This window comes from Dendropsophus ebraccatus, chromosome 5, assembly GCF_027789765.1.
Source record: "Dendropsophus ebraccatus isolate aDenEbr1 chromosome 5, aDenEbr1.pat, whole genome shotgun sequence".
In the NCBI taxonomy this organism is placed as follows: domain Eukaryota; kingdom Metazoa; phylum Chordata; class Amphibia; order Anura; family Hylidae; genus Dendropsophus; species Dendropsophus ebraccatus.
The window spans coordinates 130,285,279-130,303,287 of NC_091458.1; the positions used below are offsets into that span (position 1 = coordinate 130,285,279).

The following is an 18,009-nucleotide window of genomic DNA, read 5'->3' on the forward strand; positions in this document are numbered from 1 at the left end:
CACATTCGCCCTGTAGCTAAAATGACCTAGAAACTGCCCTGCTAGTAACCACTCTGTCTGTACTGCCCGTGCATATGGCCAGTTTGTTTCTAGTGCTTCTGATTTATATCAGAACATGGACAGAGAGAAAAAGATTGACCGGGATCTTACCTTCTGTGCTATGCGGTTAAAAACCTGGTGGTCTGTCTCTCCACCAGACACCCGCTCAACTTAATTGACAACTTCAGCAGCCTGCTGAGCTGTAGCAACTCCATCAGTGACCCGCTCAGCTGGGACTACATCACTTAGATTCCTGCAGAGACCAAACACTACCATCAGAGACCAGCCCAGCTGGAACATTACCACCAGCAACCTGCAAAGGCCCAATTCCACAGCAAGCAGTTGTCTTAGTGATGTGCTCAGCTTGGATGTCTACCACCAGCCGCCTGCTAAGCTGCATTTTTACAAAGAGCAACCTGCTAACTTGGATCACAGCTGAGTTTTATCACCACCACCAGTGATTTCATGACCTGAATCTGCAGCACCCTCAGCAGATTCCTGCAGATCTGGACAACCACAACCAGCTGGATCACCACCACTACCACCGTTATTGTGTGAGGTGAGAGGAAAGGGGAACTACAACAAACGTGGACGGCACACAGTAGCTCCCCCTGCTGGTCACTCTTCTTCATCAGCTGCCCAGAATAATAAAACCATATGGGCGGCGGTCTCTGTAGATTTATTACGCACAGTCCTGGTTTGCAGCTAATAACCAATCACAGCTTACCTTTCACATATTATTTGCTCTGGTAAAGTGAAAGGGGAGCTCTGATTGGTTGCTATGGGCTACTAAGGACACTAAGGGAAATTTATTGTGCTGTTTTATAGTAAGAGACCCATAGCAACCAATCACAGCTCAGCCTTCATTTCTCACATTGCTCTGGGATGATGAAAGCTGAACTGTGATTGGTTGCTATGGGAAACAAAGAGAATCTTAACATTCTTAGTAAAAAGTTGCATTCCCACTTCGTATTTTTGTTGCATGTGACGAGGAGACAATACACCTGTGACGAGGAGACAATACACCACTGAAAGTATGAGTTTGTTCGGGTAGCCATAGGCCCCCCAGGAGCTCAGGGCCCCGAAATGGACCTATTATAATCCACAACTGATTGTTACATAGCTTTCTGTCGTGTCCCACTAGGGGTGTTACAGTTGTTCACACCCTTCGCAAAAGTCTGTACTTTTTGTGGTCTTATTGCAGCCAAAGTACGCGCTGGCGTAAAAAATGAACCAGACCATTGTTTGCGGACGAAAATGCCGTAACTTACGCCCGTAGCGTTACATGCGGTCCCGTACGTAGTGGTGATTTCTTCATTTTTGCAGCTTTTTGTGCCGATCCAAAAGGTTCTGTGGGGTGTCCGGGCGTAAGTTCGCGCTCCGTACGTAGCCGGCCGCAAGTAGCATAAATCCCCGGCCAGAGTTTACATATACGCAGTGTGAACATAGCCTAAAAGCAGGCATGTCATCACACCTGTGTGCCCACCAGGCACTGGCGTCATGTGACAAAACCTTAAAGTGTCACTGTCGTGAAATTTTTTTTTTGCAGAAATCAATAGTCCATGCGATTTTAAGAAACTTTGTAATTGGGTTTATTATCCGAAAAATGCATTTTTATCATTAAAAAGCAGTTTGAAGCTCTCCCCCCTGTCTTCATTGTTCTCCTATGGAGAGAGCTAAAGAAAAGACCAAAACAGGACAACAAAGAGTTAATCTACAAATCCCTCACCCGTTATCTGTTCTGACCATCACCAGTGACCTGTCTGAGCTCAGATTACAGCTGTCACCCAGCTCCTGCCTGTAATCCTCTGTGATCTGCTTTCTGCTGCCGGCTAACTCCCTCCTTCCTCCTCCCCCCTCCCCTCTCCCTAGAGCAGACAGGGTACGTCTCCTGCAACAAGTCACAATTTTCTGATTTTTCAGAGTGGATGAAAAAGAGGAAGGAGGGGGGACCTGGGAAAAGGCTTTTTACATGCAGATAATGGCAGATTTGGCTAATAAACCCAATTACAAAGTTTCTTAAAATCGCCTGGACTATTGATTTCTGCAAAAAAAAAAAAATACGACAGTGACTCTTTAACCCTTTAAGGACATGGCCCATTTTCGTTTTTACGTTTTCGGTTTTTCCTCCTTGTGTTTAAAAGGTCATAGCACTTGCATTTTTCCACCTAGAAACCCACATGACCCCTTATTTCTTGCGTCACTAATTGTACTTTGCAATTACAGGCTGAATTTTTGCATAAAGTACACTGCGAAACCAGAAAAAAATTCAAAGTGTGGTGAAATTGAAAAAAAAAACGCATTTCTTTTATTTGGGGGAAATGTGTTTTTACGCCATTCGCCCTGGGGTAAAACTGACTTGTTATGCATGTTCCTCAAGTCGTTACGATTAAAACGATATGTAACATGTATAACTTATATTGTATCTGATGGCCTGTAAAAAATTCAAACCGTTGTTAACCAATATACATTCCTTAAAATCGCTCCATTCCCAGGCTTATAGCGCTTTTATCCTTTGGTCTATGGGGCTGTGCGAGGTGTCATTTTTTGCGCCATGATGTGATCTTTCTATCGGTACCTTGATTGCGCATATACGACTTTTTGATCGCTTTTTATTACATTTTTTCTGGATTTGATGCGACCAAAAATGCGCAATTTTGCACTTTGGGATTTTTTTGCGCTGACGCCGTTTACCGTACGAGATCAGGAATGTGATTAATTAATAGTTCGGGCGATTACGCACGCGGCGATACCAAACATGTTTATTTATTTATTTATTTGTTTACTTTTATTTAAAACCTGGGGAAAGGGGGGTGATTCAGACTTTTATTAGGGGAGGGGGCTTTTTACTATTAACAACACTTTTTTTTTTTTTTTACACATATACTAGAAGCCCCCATGGGGGACTTCTAGTATATACACTGTGATCTCTCATAGAGATCTCTGCAGCATAGATATGCTGCAGAGATCCATGAGATCGGCACTCGTTTGCTTTCGGCTGCTGCAGCCGGAAACAAACGAGTGCCGAGCCGAGGACGGCGCCATCTTGGACGCGTCCCCGGCCGGCATCAGTAACGGAGATCGCTCCTCCGGGACAAGGTCCCGGAGGAGCGATCTCCCCCACTAGGCACCAGGGAAACGTTGCCTCCGGTAATCGGAGGCAGCTGTCAACTTTGACAGCTGCCTCCGATTAGCTAATTAGCGGGCACGGCGATCGGACCGTGCCCGCTAATAGCGGCGGTCCCGGGCTACACGCGGCACCCGGGATCGCGGCACTTCAAAGCGGGGCCGCCGCGCGGCCCCGCTTTGAAGTGCTAATGAGGACATAGGACGTACCGGTACGTCCTATGTCCTTAAGAGGTTAAGGTCCGGCTGTATCTCGGCCATCTACCACAAGAAGTGGCATCACACTTTACCATCTAGGAAGTGACCGGCCGTCGCACCGCTCTAACACCATCCAGGGGCTCAGCACAGACCCTCCCCAATCATAGCTATTGGTTTGAACACTGTGATAAAAGAAATAAAGTTATTTCTTAAGGATCTAATTTCAGTTATATTCGACCATTTGATGGGAGGCATTATCCTACAATAGATCTGTGTATATCATCCCATTGTCAGCAGATTTACTTGCTGTGGGTGGTGTACACTATGGGTGATACGGGACATAATTTCTTCTTTAACCCCTAGGCGACCTAGGACGTACCGGTACATCCTGGAAGTCTGTCCCCAGACGACCCTGGACGTACCGGTACGTCCTGAGCTATGAAGCGCGCTCCGGAGCGGAGCGCGCTTCACAGCAGGTGGGGGACCTCACCGGTAATTACACGCTGCAGCGATCGCGCTGCCGCGTGTCATTAACCCCTTAAACGCCGCGGCGCGGTCACAGCGTTTAAGTGTAAGTGACAGGGGGGAGTCCCCTGTCACTTACTGATCGGGACCCCCGCAGTGCGACTGCGGGGGTCCCGATCGGTAAAACGGACCGTCGGAGGTCTCTCACCTTCCTCCGTGCGGTCCGATCAGCAATCTGCTGCACTGAGCCTGCACAGGCAGGCTCAATGAGCAGATCGCCGATAACACTGATCAATGCTATGCCTGTGGCATAGCAATGATCAGTGTGTAAAATAAAAGTAATGTATGTAAAAGTCCCCCAAAGGGACTTCAAATGTATAAAAAAAAAAGTTAAAAACACCAACCCCAAAACCCCTCCCCCAATAAAAGTTTAAATCACCCCCCATTTCCCATTATATAAATAAAACATATAAAAATAAATAAATAAATATATAATATACCGTAGCGTGCGTAATTGTCCGATCTATTGAACTATAACAAGCGTCATTGCGAACGGCGTACACGAAAAGGGGGAAAAAAGTGCGTGGATTACCGATTTTATGTTACATTATATATAAAAAAAAATAATATGGTATAATTAACAAATATGGTATAATTAAAAACTAGAGATCATGGCGGAAAAAATTACACCCCATACAGCCCCATAGGTAAAAAACTAAAACCGTTATAAGCATCACAATAGGCCCATTTTATTAATATTTATTGCCAAAAAAAAGGATTTCATTTAAAAAAAATATATAACATTAGAAAATCTGTACGCGGTACATGGGGCAGTGTGGCTTGATCAATACACATACAGAATTCTGATGTTTTTTATGCAGCCGAGAGGTACTAGTATCAGCCATAGGTGTGAGGTGCAGCACTCTTTTTCTTCCCTGAACCGTATTTTGTTTCTCTCTTTTCTCTGTGTTTTGCACTTCTCCTGGTGAGACCCACATGACCGCAATTAGCAGGAGACACCTGAGTGCTCATGGTTTTAATCCCTCCTGTCTGTCCCATTCTATCTTTGATAGCTATGGTGAGTGCAATACCTTATCCAGACTTGTGCTGTTTGGGGGCAGCTTCCTCCGCCGGTGGTGCTGGCTGGGTTTTGGTGTGGCATTTTTGGGTCTGGTCCTGTGGCATGGGGGTTACAGGGCCGTTCCATGGCCTCCCTTCCCTGACTGTGCACGCCTGTGGGGGTGGTGGTCGCTGACTGGCACAGTGTGGACTAAGTGTAGGGACCCATGTGTATCAGATACCTGCATGCGGTACATGGGGCAGTGTGGCTTGATCAATTCACATACAGAATTCTGATGTTTTTTATACAGCCGAGAGGTACTAGTATCAGCCATAGGTGTGAGGTGCAGCACTCTTTTTCTTCCCTGAACCGTATTAGAAAATCTGTGTAAACCTGCATATGGTTGTGTTCGGACTGACCTATAGAGTAATAGTATCATGTCGCTGTTACCATATAGTGCATTACGTAGACACAGGAACCGACCAAACGTTTCCATGTTGCATTATTTTGTACGATTTCACCTATTTATATCTTCACAAATAATATATTTGGGATTCCGTCATACATGTTATGGTAAAATGAAAGACGCCATTACACAGTACACCTATTCCTGTAACAAACAAGCCATTACATGGCCTTGTAGATAGAAAACTGAAAGTGCTAGAGCTCTTAGAAGGGGAGGAGGGAAAAACGGAAGCGCAAAGATCAAAATTTGCGCAGTCCACTGGGTCATTTTGTGCCTGATCCTCAAAGGGTTAAAGGGGTTGTCCAACTAAAATCTTTTTTTCTTTCAAATCAACTGGTTTCAGAAAGTTATATAGCTTTGTAATTTACTTCTATTTAAAAATCTCAAGTCTTCCAGTACTTATGAACTGCTGTATGCCCTGCAAGAGGAGGTGTATTCTTTCCAGTCTGACACAGTGCTCTCTGCTGCCATCTGTGTCCAAGACACGAACTGTCCAGAGCAGCAGCAAATCACCATAGAAAACCTCTCTTGCTCTGGACAGTTCCTGTCTTGGACACAGGTGGCAGCAGAGACCACTGTGTCAGACTGGAAAGACTACACCACCTCCTGCAGGGCATACAGCAGCTGATAAATATGGGAAAACATGATTTTCTTTTAAGTAAATTACAAATCTATATAACTTTCTGAAGTTCCAGTTCCAGTTGAAAGTAAAAGATTTTCGCTGGATTTAAGTCAAATACATCAAAATATTCCAATTTATGATTGTGATATAAAATTTCTTTAAAACCCTAAAAGGTTGTTTTATCGGAGCTTTCAACCGATTCCGCATGCAGGAGTAAAGGTGAGAATAAATCACCATCACATGATATCACAAGATTTGTACTGAACCCTGATACCTGAGGATCATTACCTATAACCTATATAGCTGTGGTATACACCATATCATTATCCACTCAGCAGCTTAGAATAAGTGCATGCCCTGTGGGTCTGAGATTTAATATAATTAGAATGGCATAGAGGGGGTGAGTATGAGGCAGTTACCCCAGTTGCACTATATATGTTTCCTTGATCATCAAGCACAAGATTACTAAATTCCATTGTACCACTAACAATGCCAACCTCTAAGGGCCCATTCACACTATGGAATTGACGCCGAAATTCCGTGCAGAACCCCCCGCGCAGACTTGGCGCAGGATTCCGCGCCGATTCTGCGCGGGTTGTTCTGCACAGAATTTCAGCGCCAATTCTGTACTCTGAATGGGCCCTAAAGGAACACAAACAATTAGGCAAACAGATCAAAGAAGGTTCAATAGGGATGTCTGTGATAGCTTATCCAAAATGTTACACATTGCCAACCCTTATGCATGAGGTCCGACTTCTCAAGGGGCATGTTGTAACCATTGCCTTAGGTCAATTTATGGAAAATGTCCATGTTGAGCACAGTATCGGCTCCCGGAATGCCAACACATGTTGCCGGTGTAGAGCCGCAGCAACTCATCAACACCATGCGTGCCTGGAGCACATTGTGCTTCCAGACATGCACAGTGCCAAGAGTCACAATAATATATGTATATATATATATATATATATATATATATATATATATATATATATAGTGGTGTCTTGGATAACGAGCATAATTCGTTCCGGGGCCGTGCTTGTAATCCAAATCACTCTTAAACCAAAGCAAATTTTCCCTTAGGAAAATATTAAACTGCAGACAATTGGTTACACATCCCAAATATAAATATTTGTAGATACAGGATGGAACTGCAGATCCCCATAATGCAGTAGCGTAGTACAACAGGCTAGAATAGAGAAGCAGGGCTGCTGTCAGAGGTCTGTGTGGTCACATGACAGCAATGGGAAAGGGGGGGCGGTGTTCATCATGGACCAATCAGGAAGTGAGAATAACAGACTTGTGCAGGAGGACAGTGACAGAAACTTTCCTATACAGCAGGGTGAATGGCTGAGTGTGAGTGTAGGCACATTATAGCAGCAGTGTGTATAGCTGAGTGTGAGTGCAGGCACATTATAGCAGGAATGCAGAGGATAGGAAATACAGGGGCTGAGAGAGACTGCAGGGAGCATGAAGGAATGAGCAGGGCAGATGTGGGCACATACATACATGAGAGAGACAGTCTTGTGATGTGGATAAAATATCACAACTATCCTTTTTCAACATTCTATGTTCTGCTTCACATGGTTTAAGATTTGGGTTTCGTCAGTGTTTGGTAAATGCAGAAAATATTTGAATGCGCTATCACTTAATAATTGACAATACACAGGCAGTTGTCTACCTGCACAAGCAGGATATGATGTAGACTTGGTAGTATTCTTTAGGGTCTGTGCACACGTACAGACTCGCAGCGTAAATCTTGCTGCGAGTCTGTCAGGTCCTGGCAGTTCCCTTTCACTACATACTCGCAGCTGTCTGAATGACCGATGCGTGTATGTAATTCTGCCGGCCCCTTAACCCCTTCGGCTCCCGCCTCGCTGTGTCTGTATATACATTACCTCTCCTCGCTGCATGGGGTCCCGGCGTACTGCTCTCCCGCCCAGCCAATCAGTGGCTGCGGCTGGGCAACACACTGATTGGCCGGGCGGGAGAGCAGGACGCCAGGACCCCGTGCAGTGAGGAGAGGTAATGTATATACAGACACAGCGAGGCGGGAGCCGAAGGGGTTAAGATGGAATTATGAATAACGACTGATGTAAGGTACTGCTTTACTGATACATTGTACTGTGTATGTCTCATTTACGTCTCAAATGTAATCGTATTGTATTTTTCTATTATATTCCTTATTTGTTTGTGAATGTTCGGCGAACACGAACCAATCACAATCATTTTTTTCATGTTCGTGTTCGGGATCCAAACCAAACATCGAGATGTTCGCTCATCACTACTTCTGATATCACAGTAGGCTACCTGATTGAAACACAGTTGTGATGTCACAGATTAGCTGAGAAATCCCACCTGTGGTCTTACCAAGCCTACTGGGAACATAGCAGATTGTGCTGCCTTTTCAGCACAAAACGATTCTTACAGCAGCTATGCAGATGGCCGATGATATTTATGGACCCATCTGACATCCTGCAATGTTTCAACCAAAACAGAGGACTTTATCTGTGCTTAAAGGAGTATTTCACTCAAACATAACTTTTCATATGTTGCTGCCCATGGTGAGACTAACAATTCATTTCATACTTGTTTCTATCTATTCAGTCTCCTTCTCCCAATTCTCAGCTGCTGCTTTCTGCTAAAGACACAAAAAAATGGGTGTGAGCCTTTCTCTCCGTCTCCTCATCCTCCCCCCTTCCTTTAGCTGATGTCTGACCGGCTCTATTTGCAATTTTGTAATGCTGGGATGATTAATCAGCAGTTTATCAGCAACTTGACCTCAGAATAACCCTCCCAGTATTACAAAGAAGCTACAAAGTTGCAGAAAAAGCCTGCCAGGGACTTGTGTACATCAGTCATCTCAGCAGGGAGGGGGGAGGAGAGAAAAGCTCACTGCCTTTTGTGTCCTTAGTAAAGATGATCGAACCTCGCGCATGCTTGAGTTGATCTGATCCCAAACTTTCGGCATTTGATTAGCGGTGGCTGCTGAAGTTGGATAAAGCCCTAAGGCTATGTGGAAAACATGGATATAGTCATTGGCTGTATCCACGTTTTCCAGACAACCTTAGAGCTTTATCCAAGTTCAGCAGCCACTGCTAATCAAATGCCAAACGTTCGGGTTCGGATCGACTCGAACCCAACCCGGTTTGCTCATCTCTAGTCCTAAGCAGAAAGCAGCAGCTCGAACTGGGGGAAGGAGACTGAATTATTAGTCTCACCATGGGCAGCAACATATGTTATGTTTCAGCAGAGTGTCCCTTTAAGCAGTGGCGTAGCTACCATAGAGGCAGGGAAGGCGGTTGCTATGGGGCCCGTGGAGGGAGGGGGCCCAGGGAAGATAAGAGCCTCCTGTGTCTTTTTGCTTAACCCCTTATTTACTGCAGTGTGTAAGTGACCCAGTGTTCTCGAACATGGTGCAAAACAAAAAAAGGGCTAATACAGAAGACAATTAGCTCTCTGCCTGACTACTCTGATAACCTCTGTCCTCTGTTTTTAGAGTTCCTGCAGAGGTCAGGGGTTATCAGTGCAGGAGTAGGAAGAAGAGAGCTAATTGTCTTCTGTATTAACCCTTTTTTGTGTTGCAGCATGTAAGAGAACACTGGGCCACTTACACACTGCAGTAAATAAAGGGTTAAGCAAAAGGTAGTCTGCTTCTGCACCTATGTATATAACCATGGGATTCTGCCTCTGGCCACAAGAGAATTTTTTTTTTGGCCACATCACCGAGTATATATATATATATATATATATATATTATTGTGTAGGGGAGGGGGGCCCCATACAGTTTTTTGCTATGGGTCCCCATGAATCCTAGCTACGCCCCTGCCTTAGGTCAGGAGGGGGGGGGCTTTGGGGTGCTGTCACCTCTTTTCAGGTCCAAACTCGCCTGTTCTGTGCTGTATATTCTAAAAAATATATACAGTGGGGGGCTCTGTATCCGCAGTGCTGTGTCGGTGGCAGCTCTTGATCAGAGCAGGAGAGCATGGTCCAAGTACAGCCCTGCAGTTCCCAACCTGAATGTTGGTGGCAGCAGAGAGGTCCTTACTAATCAATATATAATAGTAGATAAAAGAATATATAAATTTATTCTAAAAAAAAAATATAGCACAAAGTAATATAATTTTATGAAAACATTGTATCTTTTTTTTTCTTTCTTCCTTCTTTTCTTTTTTTTTTATTTTTTTAATCGTTACTCTCCGGAATACCCCTTTAAATCCTACATCTATGATTCCTATAAGTCTGTTTCTATTTTTAATTCAGAAACAGGAGAGTCGCTTGTTCGACCTCCAGTCTGGAATTCTGCTGAATTAAAAATGCCACAAAGATCACAGTCTGCTGGAAACAAAGGAGCAATTTATGCGCTCACCTATTCTACTTCACTCGGGCTATTTGTGTCCGAACTCTCGTCTACCGAGTGCGGCATAATTAAAAAATTTTTTTTTTTGTAAAATTCATCAGTTTAGCAGCGATATACTGTAAGAAGCATGGGGTGGGTCTGTGGTTGATGGCAATTACCCAGAGGGAGGTGGGAGTAGAATCAGCCGTCTGTCTGCAGCTACTGATTTACAGAATACACACTGGACAGGAGTGAAGAAGGAGGAGAGAGATTAATAAAGAACAAAAAAAGTCACAGTACACCTGAACAAGGAGTGGTTGAGCCAGAAAAACAGGATCGCGTTTGTAGTTTCAATATGGCGTTGAACTAACTCTGGTGGATAGGAAATACATTTTGTCTGATTCTATACTGAAACTCAAACACCAAACACACAGGGAATCATCATGGTGAAGAGGAAGAAGAGGTGTTCAGTGTAAGCAGAGCAGAGATCTTGCCTAGGTTTGGAGGAGTGAGGAAATCTACCCACATTCTAGCTGTAAGCACAGGTAAGCCATACCATTCCTTTCCTTTTTGTCGCTTTTTCTATGGCTTTTACGCTTTTATTTAGTATGAAGTGAGCGATAATCTGTATCTGGTTCTTAATGTTTAAGCCTCCAACTTCTACTTTTTTTTAGATAGACTTTGTAGCAGGACAGCAAAAACTTCCTTGTTACAGAGTCAGACAGTTCCACATGAGGTTGTTCTATAGAAACTTGGAATCTCGGATAAAAGGTTTAATGGTTACTCCCATAGAGACTACTGTATGGGTGAAATAATTCCTTGAAATATGCCCGTGAGGTTACCGCAAGATCTTATTAATACAGAATAAAATGTTGGTCTATCATAAAAATAAAAAAAAAAACAGCAACTGATCATTGGTGGTATGTGATCAAATTTTTGTAATCAACTGAATGTATAAAAAAAAAAAAAAATTTTTATATATATATATATATATATATATATATATATATAATTTTAGCTAACCAAAATTATTATATATTTTTTTTAATTGCCTTGTAATTCATGTATAAGGAAAAAAAATGCTACATCTATGGTCTGACTGGCCCAGGTCTACCCAGAAGAGAGTATTCCGGCACCATTATCACATCTAAATAATCATGCCTAAAGTCATGTATTAATAAATATGGTCACGCCAAAACAGGCTTTCCTGTTGTTTTCTTACAGTCTTAGAACTACTTGTAACAGAGAATGCTTGTTAAGCCGGTGACATCAGTTTAGTGCTTATATCCGAGTGATTCTTTATGTGTTAAAGGGGTAGTTCACCTAAAAAAAAAAGTTTCTTTCTGATGAACTGGTGCCAGAGATCTGTAATTTACTTTGATTAAAAAATATCAAGTCTTCCAGTACTTAGCAGCTGATGTATGTCCTGCAGGAAGTGGTATTCTTCTCAGTCTAGGGAGCAGGAAAGGTTTTCTATGGGAATTTGCTACTGCTTTGGACAGTTCTTGACATGGACAGAGGTGGCAGCAGAGAGCACTGTGTCAGACTGGAGAGAATACAACTTCCTGCAGGACATATAGCAGCTGATAAGTACTGAAAGACTTGAGATTTTTTTAAACAAGTAAATTACAAATTTCTGACAGGTTTTGGTACCAGTTGATTTGAAAGAAATGTTTTTCTTTAAAATATGGTGGAATTAGACTCTATCTATATGCCTGAGAAATTGCAGTTTCATGCTGCATTGTATGAATGGGTTTGTCAAAAATACCACGCCACAATGGAGAGTATGACACATAGAGCGTGTGAGTACAGCTTTCTAATGAGTATAACAAATCATAATAATGTAATTCATCCAGCAGGATAACCTATGTATAATGTCTAGACAAATAGTGGTTTATAGGTTTGATTTACATGGAAGTAATAGCTAATAAAATGCTGTATCACTGGCCGCATTGTAAAACCACAATGCCTTTCATCCAAGGACAATATTGTGCAAACATCATTATTATCATAGCTGTCTTCTAACTGAATGTAATCTTATATGGGTGATCTATTTAGCAGCCAGTATATATACTTAGAGAGCTATCCCTGCTACAGTAAAAAATGTCAGGAAAGTGAAAACGGAAATAAAACCTATAATAGAAACGTTTTCACCTGTAAGCTATGTCCCCATGGGTCTCCAAACTGTGGCCCTCCAGCTGTTGCAAAACTACATTTCCCATCATGCCTGGACAGCCAAATCCAAAGCTTAAAGGGGTATTCCCCCCAAGAGCTAAAAAAATGAAATGCCCCCAAACCTAGCCAGTCTTACTCACCAAGTCCCTCTGAGTATTTTGAGCCGTCTTCATCTTTCTAGCTGCTGCCGTTCCGGTTACAAGTTTTTCTAAAAGCCGATCTATATCCAAGATAGGAAACTACATTTCCCATCATGCAATGCTTCTGCCTGATGATGGTGAAGTAGCAGAGCTGAGACAATGAAGGAGATGATGACAGTGTAGCAGAGCTGAGTTGGAAGTGACGGTGTAGCAGAGCTGAGTTGGGGATGACAATGTAGCAGAGCTGAGACAATGAAGGAGATGATGACAGTGTAGCAGAGCTGAGTTGGAAGTGACGGTGTAGCAGAGCTGAGTTGGGGATGACAATGTAGCAGAGCTGAGTTGGCGGTGACGGTGTAGCAGAGCTGAGTTAGAAGTGACGGTGTAGCAGAGCTGAGTTGGGGATGATGGTGTAGCAGCGCTGAGTTGAAATGACGGTGTAGCAGAGCTGAGTTGGGGATGACGGTGTAGCAGAGCTGAGTTGGGGATGACGGTGTAGCAGAGCTGAGTTGGGGATGACGGTGTAGCAGAGCTGAGTTGGGGATGACGGTGTAGCAAAGCTGAGTTGACACTGACCGAGTAGCAGAGCTAAGTTGGGGTAAAGGTGTAGCAGAGCTGAGATGGTGAGTGCCGCGGGTGAAGGTGGTGCCCCATGGCTAATCACGAAGGGGGGGTGCCACTTGGTGATCGGGGGGTCGGGTGCCACTGGTGATAGGGTCGGGGCCAGGAGCAGGTAGCGTGTGGACTGAGGTCTGATGATTCTATGCAATCCATGGGGGTGAATGCAGCTGGATAACAGCAAAACTGTGCAGAATCCTTAGTACATTGATATTGGAAAGATGAAAAGCTACGGGTGGGCAACATATTAATGCAAAAATAATTTGGGGGGGGAATACCCCTTTAAGCTGTCCAGGCATGATGGGAGTTGTAGTTTCACAACAGCTGGAGGGCCACAGTTTGGAGACCCATGACATAGACGGCCGCTAATAATGATCATGATTAGAGATGAGCGAAGCAACCAGAAATTTGTTTCGCAAGCTTCGTGAATTTTCGGTCAAGCTCGGCAAGATTCGCAAATTGAATCTTAACAAATTTCATTAAAACGGCCAAAAACTATAGTAGCTACAATAGTGGGACTATTACAGAAGAGTACAGGAGAATTTGTTAAAGCAAGTTGTTGTAAAAGCGTCAGAAATTGGAAAATCACAATTTAAAAAAAATGTCAATCAGCCAGTCAGTCATCCAATTTCACCTCTCCTCTCCTCTCTGTCCCTATATCTCTCTGTTAGTCTCTCCCTGCTCTGCTGTAACTGTCTGCTGCCATCCTGCTCTCTCCTCCACACACAGTGGACTGGCCACCTCCGTTACCAAACCTCCTTATATAGAGGGGGAGGTGCTGACATCACAGAGGGGCCTGCAGCTGATTGGACGGGCGCCAGGGATTATGGTTAATCCCTTTCTCCCACCCAGTGATGCTCTAGACAGCATGTGTGGCCGCCATTTAGTTTTTTTGCGAATTTCCTTAACAAATTGGCGGGAATTCGGACCCCAGGACAGATCTTGGATGAAAAGCAGCTATACAAAAGTATAAGCACTTTGGGGGGGACAGATTGTGGGTACAGACTCGCTTTAGGAACTTAACGGGAATCTGTCAGCTGTAATTCATGTTCCAAACTGCTGATACTGTTAGATGCTGTTAGGACAAGGAGACACATCGTCGTACCCTTTATTTATCCATCTGTGCTTCCAGAATGTAGAAACATGCTTTTATTCTATAGTACAAAGAGCCAAAGAGGTGATCCTTAGCTTCTGAAGTGCAGCAACACCTTCTCCTATACCTGACCCTGCTTGGGGCTTCAGTAATCGCTATCAGCATTATTCATACTTTGTAAAATGGGAATTACAGCTGCCAGATTCCCTTTAAGATACGCTAATGGATTTTTACCTTTAATAAATATGTAGCCATGACATCCTGTTGATAAGGCTGACCTAAAGTAAATATCTATGGTCTCAGGACTAGTACTCATGAGTAGTAAAGTGCAAAACCATTGTATGTTAGACGTTTGCTCATATGTTAGTCAACAATTAGTTATCTTTATATTGTATGGGGCATCAGATGTTATACCCATGTAGCCATTTGGATCTTGCTCTGTTCACCGTGGTGTCATGGCTGCTGTTTATACAGGATCCATGGCGGGTATGATGACGACACCTTTAAAGGAAAAGTCCGGTGGGGCAGAAGTCAGGGGCAAGGGGAAATTGATTACAAGTAGGAACTTACCTGTCCTCGTGCCCATGGTAAGCAGCAGGACTAGCCCCGGGACCCCTGCTGGTAAGCAATTTCCCCCGAGTTGTCATGACGGCACGACTTGGGGGAAAGGCCTGTCCCGGCTGACGGACTGGCCGCTCATCCAATCAGTGACTGGAGCGGCGTCCTGCCTCAGTCACTTACTGGCTGAGTGGCCGGTCCATTAGAAGGGTCGTTATGAGTCAGCACTCCTGGAGCCTAGAGGGGGTCCCAAGGCTATCTCCTCACTGTGATAACAATATGACTGCTGAGAAGTAATCTCTACAGAACAGGACGCATCACCTTCTTAGAGGTCAGAGTGAAAATTACTTTATGAAAACAATAGGTAATTTTTTATTACACATTCCTTTGAATATTATGAACAGACATGAACGTACTAAAAGGGGTATTCTTATCACCTAAACTTTTGCCAGGTTATAGATAATGCAAAAGTAAGCAATTTTTGCTTACTTAAGTATTTTGGCCCTCTTCATTGGCCGAATAATTGACAGCTCAATGTGTGGGTTACCGACCACCGATCTCTGCTTTCTGCTCTCTAGCCAACACAAGGTGGTCAGGATCCTTGCGAGCTTGAAAGCAGTGGCGTAGCTACCATAGAGGCAGGGAAGGCGGTTGCTATGGGCCCCCTGGAGGGAGGGGGCCCAGGGAAGATAAGAGCCTCCTGTGTCCTTTTGCTTAACCCCTTATGTACTGCAGTGTGTAAGCGACCCAGTGTTCTCTTACATGCTGCAAAACAAAAAAAGGGTTAATACAGAAAACAATTAGCTCTCTGCCTGACTACTCTGATAACCTCTGTTCTCTGAGCTCCTGCAGAGGTCAGGGGTTATCAGAGCAGGAGTAGTGAAGGAGAGAGCTAATTGTCTTCTGTATTAACCTTTTTTTGTGTTGCAGCATGTAAGAGAACATTGGGTTACTTACACACTGCAGAAAATAAGGGGTTAAGCAAAAGGTAGTCTGCTCCTGCACCTATGTATATAACCATAGGATTCTGTCTCTGACCACAAGAGAATTTTTTTTTGGCTACATCACCGAGTATATATATGTACAGTATGTATATATATATTAGTGTGTAGGGGAGGGGGGCCCCATTCAGTTTTTTTGCTATGGAGCCCCATGAATCCTAGCTACGCCCCTGCTTGTAAGTATGTTTTTACTCCTTCTATGCCTCCCTCTGAGGACACACACATCTCCAGGGCTTGTGGATTATCTCCTTACAAATGTGTGACCTCGGAGGGAGACATAGCGATGTGGAGCTCATACAGCTCAGCACCGATGTGTCCCGTTCTTACTCCTGTTTGCCCCATCCCCATTCTGTGGCCTGAAGTTGTAACATAGCCAATGGTGAACAGAAAATGATTATGTAATAACTGTAATAAGTCTTTTACTTCCTGGTGTTAATGCCTTAAATGCCATGGACACCCTTGACACTCTTTTTTTTATTTATTGTTGATTTGTTTTCTGAAAGCAAAAGGAAGAAACTTTCTCAATATATTTTATTAAAAACTTCCTACCATTTAGCTGCTACTCTGCTACACTGCTAGAAATCATCACCAGTGGTGCAGACCATTTTTTCACCCACCACCCGGTTCCTGCACTTGTCGTTGGTCTATTCCCGAGCACCACCGGCCCCCAGTTTGACAATCTCCCCTCCTCCTTTAGAATCAATAGAGCTGTTTCACAGAGAGAAGGGGGGTTCAATACACTGGGGGCCGGAGAGCCTGTCCCTTGCTTGGGAATAGACCTGACGACGAGCGCAATAACCGGGTGGTGCGCCACCAGCATCCCCACGCCGGTCTGTTCATGTAAAAAGCCCATAGCGATGTAACTAATAGTACATGTAAATTTAGATGAGATTTAACTCCCTTTATGGGAATGAGCCACCACATTTAAGAGATGTACAAATCTGACATTTCGAATATTCCCATTTGTATATCTACTATTCCAATTCTGAGAACTCATATTCAGGACTATACTAAAGGGAGGCCCTAGTCATCTGTTGATGAGCCCCACAGGATAGATCATCTGTATTTTTATGAAGACTTTTTATTACAAATAAAATGGCCTTCCAGGAAAAAATCTAGAACACTGTCAATTTAACGTCTTTGGGGTCAGTGAATCTCCCCTAGGAGAAAGCTCCATGTTTCTCAAAGGATTTTTTTTTTAATGGGGGAAGTGGTTTTCAAGAGTATCAAACCAATCACTTTCTTATCTCTTGCTATACAAGTTATTTTCCCACATTTGACTCCCCCCTCCCCCCCTATTTGTCCCACGTAATGAAAAACATGTTGCCAAGTGAGGATACAGAGAAAAATGGAAAGGATCTATGGGTTTAGAAGAAATCCAAAATCATTGCCAGCTGACAGCTTTCTGGTCTATAAATGGCATTCTTAAAGTAACTTAAGCCTCATGCGGAGTTTACAAACTAAGCAATATTTAGCCTGAAAGTAAGTCAGAAACTGATGTGTGTCCGAGGTTTCTACATGCAGATGTTGGTTTAGGAGTGTTATATTATGAGCTAGATTTCTGCTTGGTCATAAAACAAAATGTACTTTGATCGGCCATTAAACGACACTAGATAAAGTAATATGGCTTTCTACCCTGCATACTGAACTGTTAGCAGCCACCTAGAAAGCATTCTGCAGATGATTGCTATAGAAAGAGTTGAAAAGGTTAATTTATCAATGTATTTCTGTCTGTTCTTACTAAATCATCACCTGCCAAAATGATGATTTTTGCATCACAGCTGCTAAAAATAGGAAAAGTAAGCATAGTTTATTGGGAGGAGCCATGGGGTCAGCACAGCCGGAGGTTGCAATCGGCCTCCTGCAAGTGCCGACAGTATCCTTGGCAACCGGAGCGTGCCGCTGGCATCCCTGATGACCAGCCCGGCCAATTGCTAGGGGCACGGCAGCAAGCGTCTATAGTTATTGGCGTGGCCGGGGCTGCACCACCCCCGGCCGATCGGCTCAGGTGTTGTGTATTGTGAAATGCTGACTGGCGGCTGGCACCGCCAGTCGGCTCTGTAATAGTATAGTCTGGGGAATGGAGTCTCTGCCCCAATCACACCTGGCCTC

At 43.8% G+C, this 18,009-nt stretch overlaps 1 protein-coding gene across 1 annotated transcript in view; it reads left to right on the plus strand.

Moving 5' to 3' along the window:
- Window positions 1-10,554: 10,554 nt before the first annotated feature.
- The window catches only part of NCMAP (non-compact myelin associated protein), a 51,902-nt gene continuing 44,447 nt past the window's right edge, over window positions 10,555-18,009 (plus strand). Inside the window, exon 1 of the mRNA XM_069971266.1 lies at window positions 10,555-10,857. The gene's annotated coding sequence lies outside the window, so the exon portion shown is untranslated. The remainder of the gene's footprint in view (window positions 10,858-18,009) is intronic.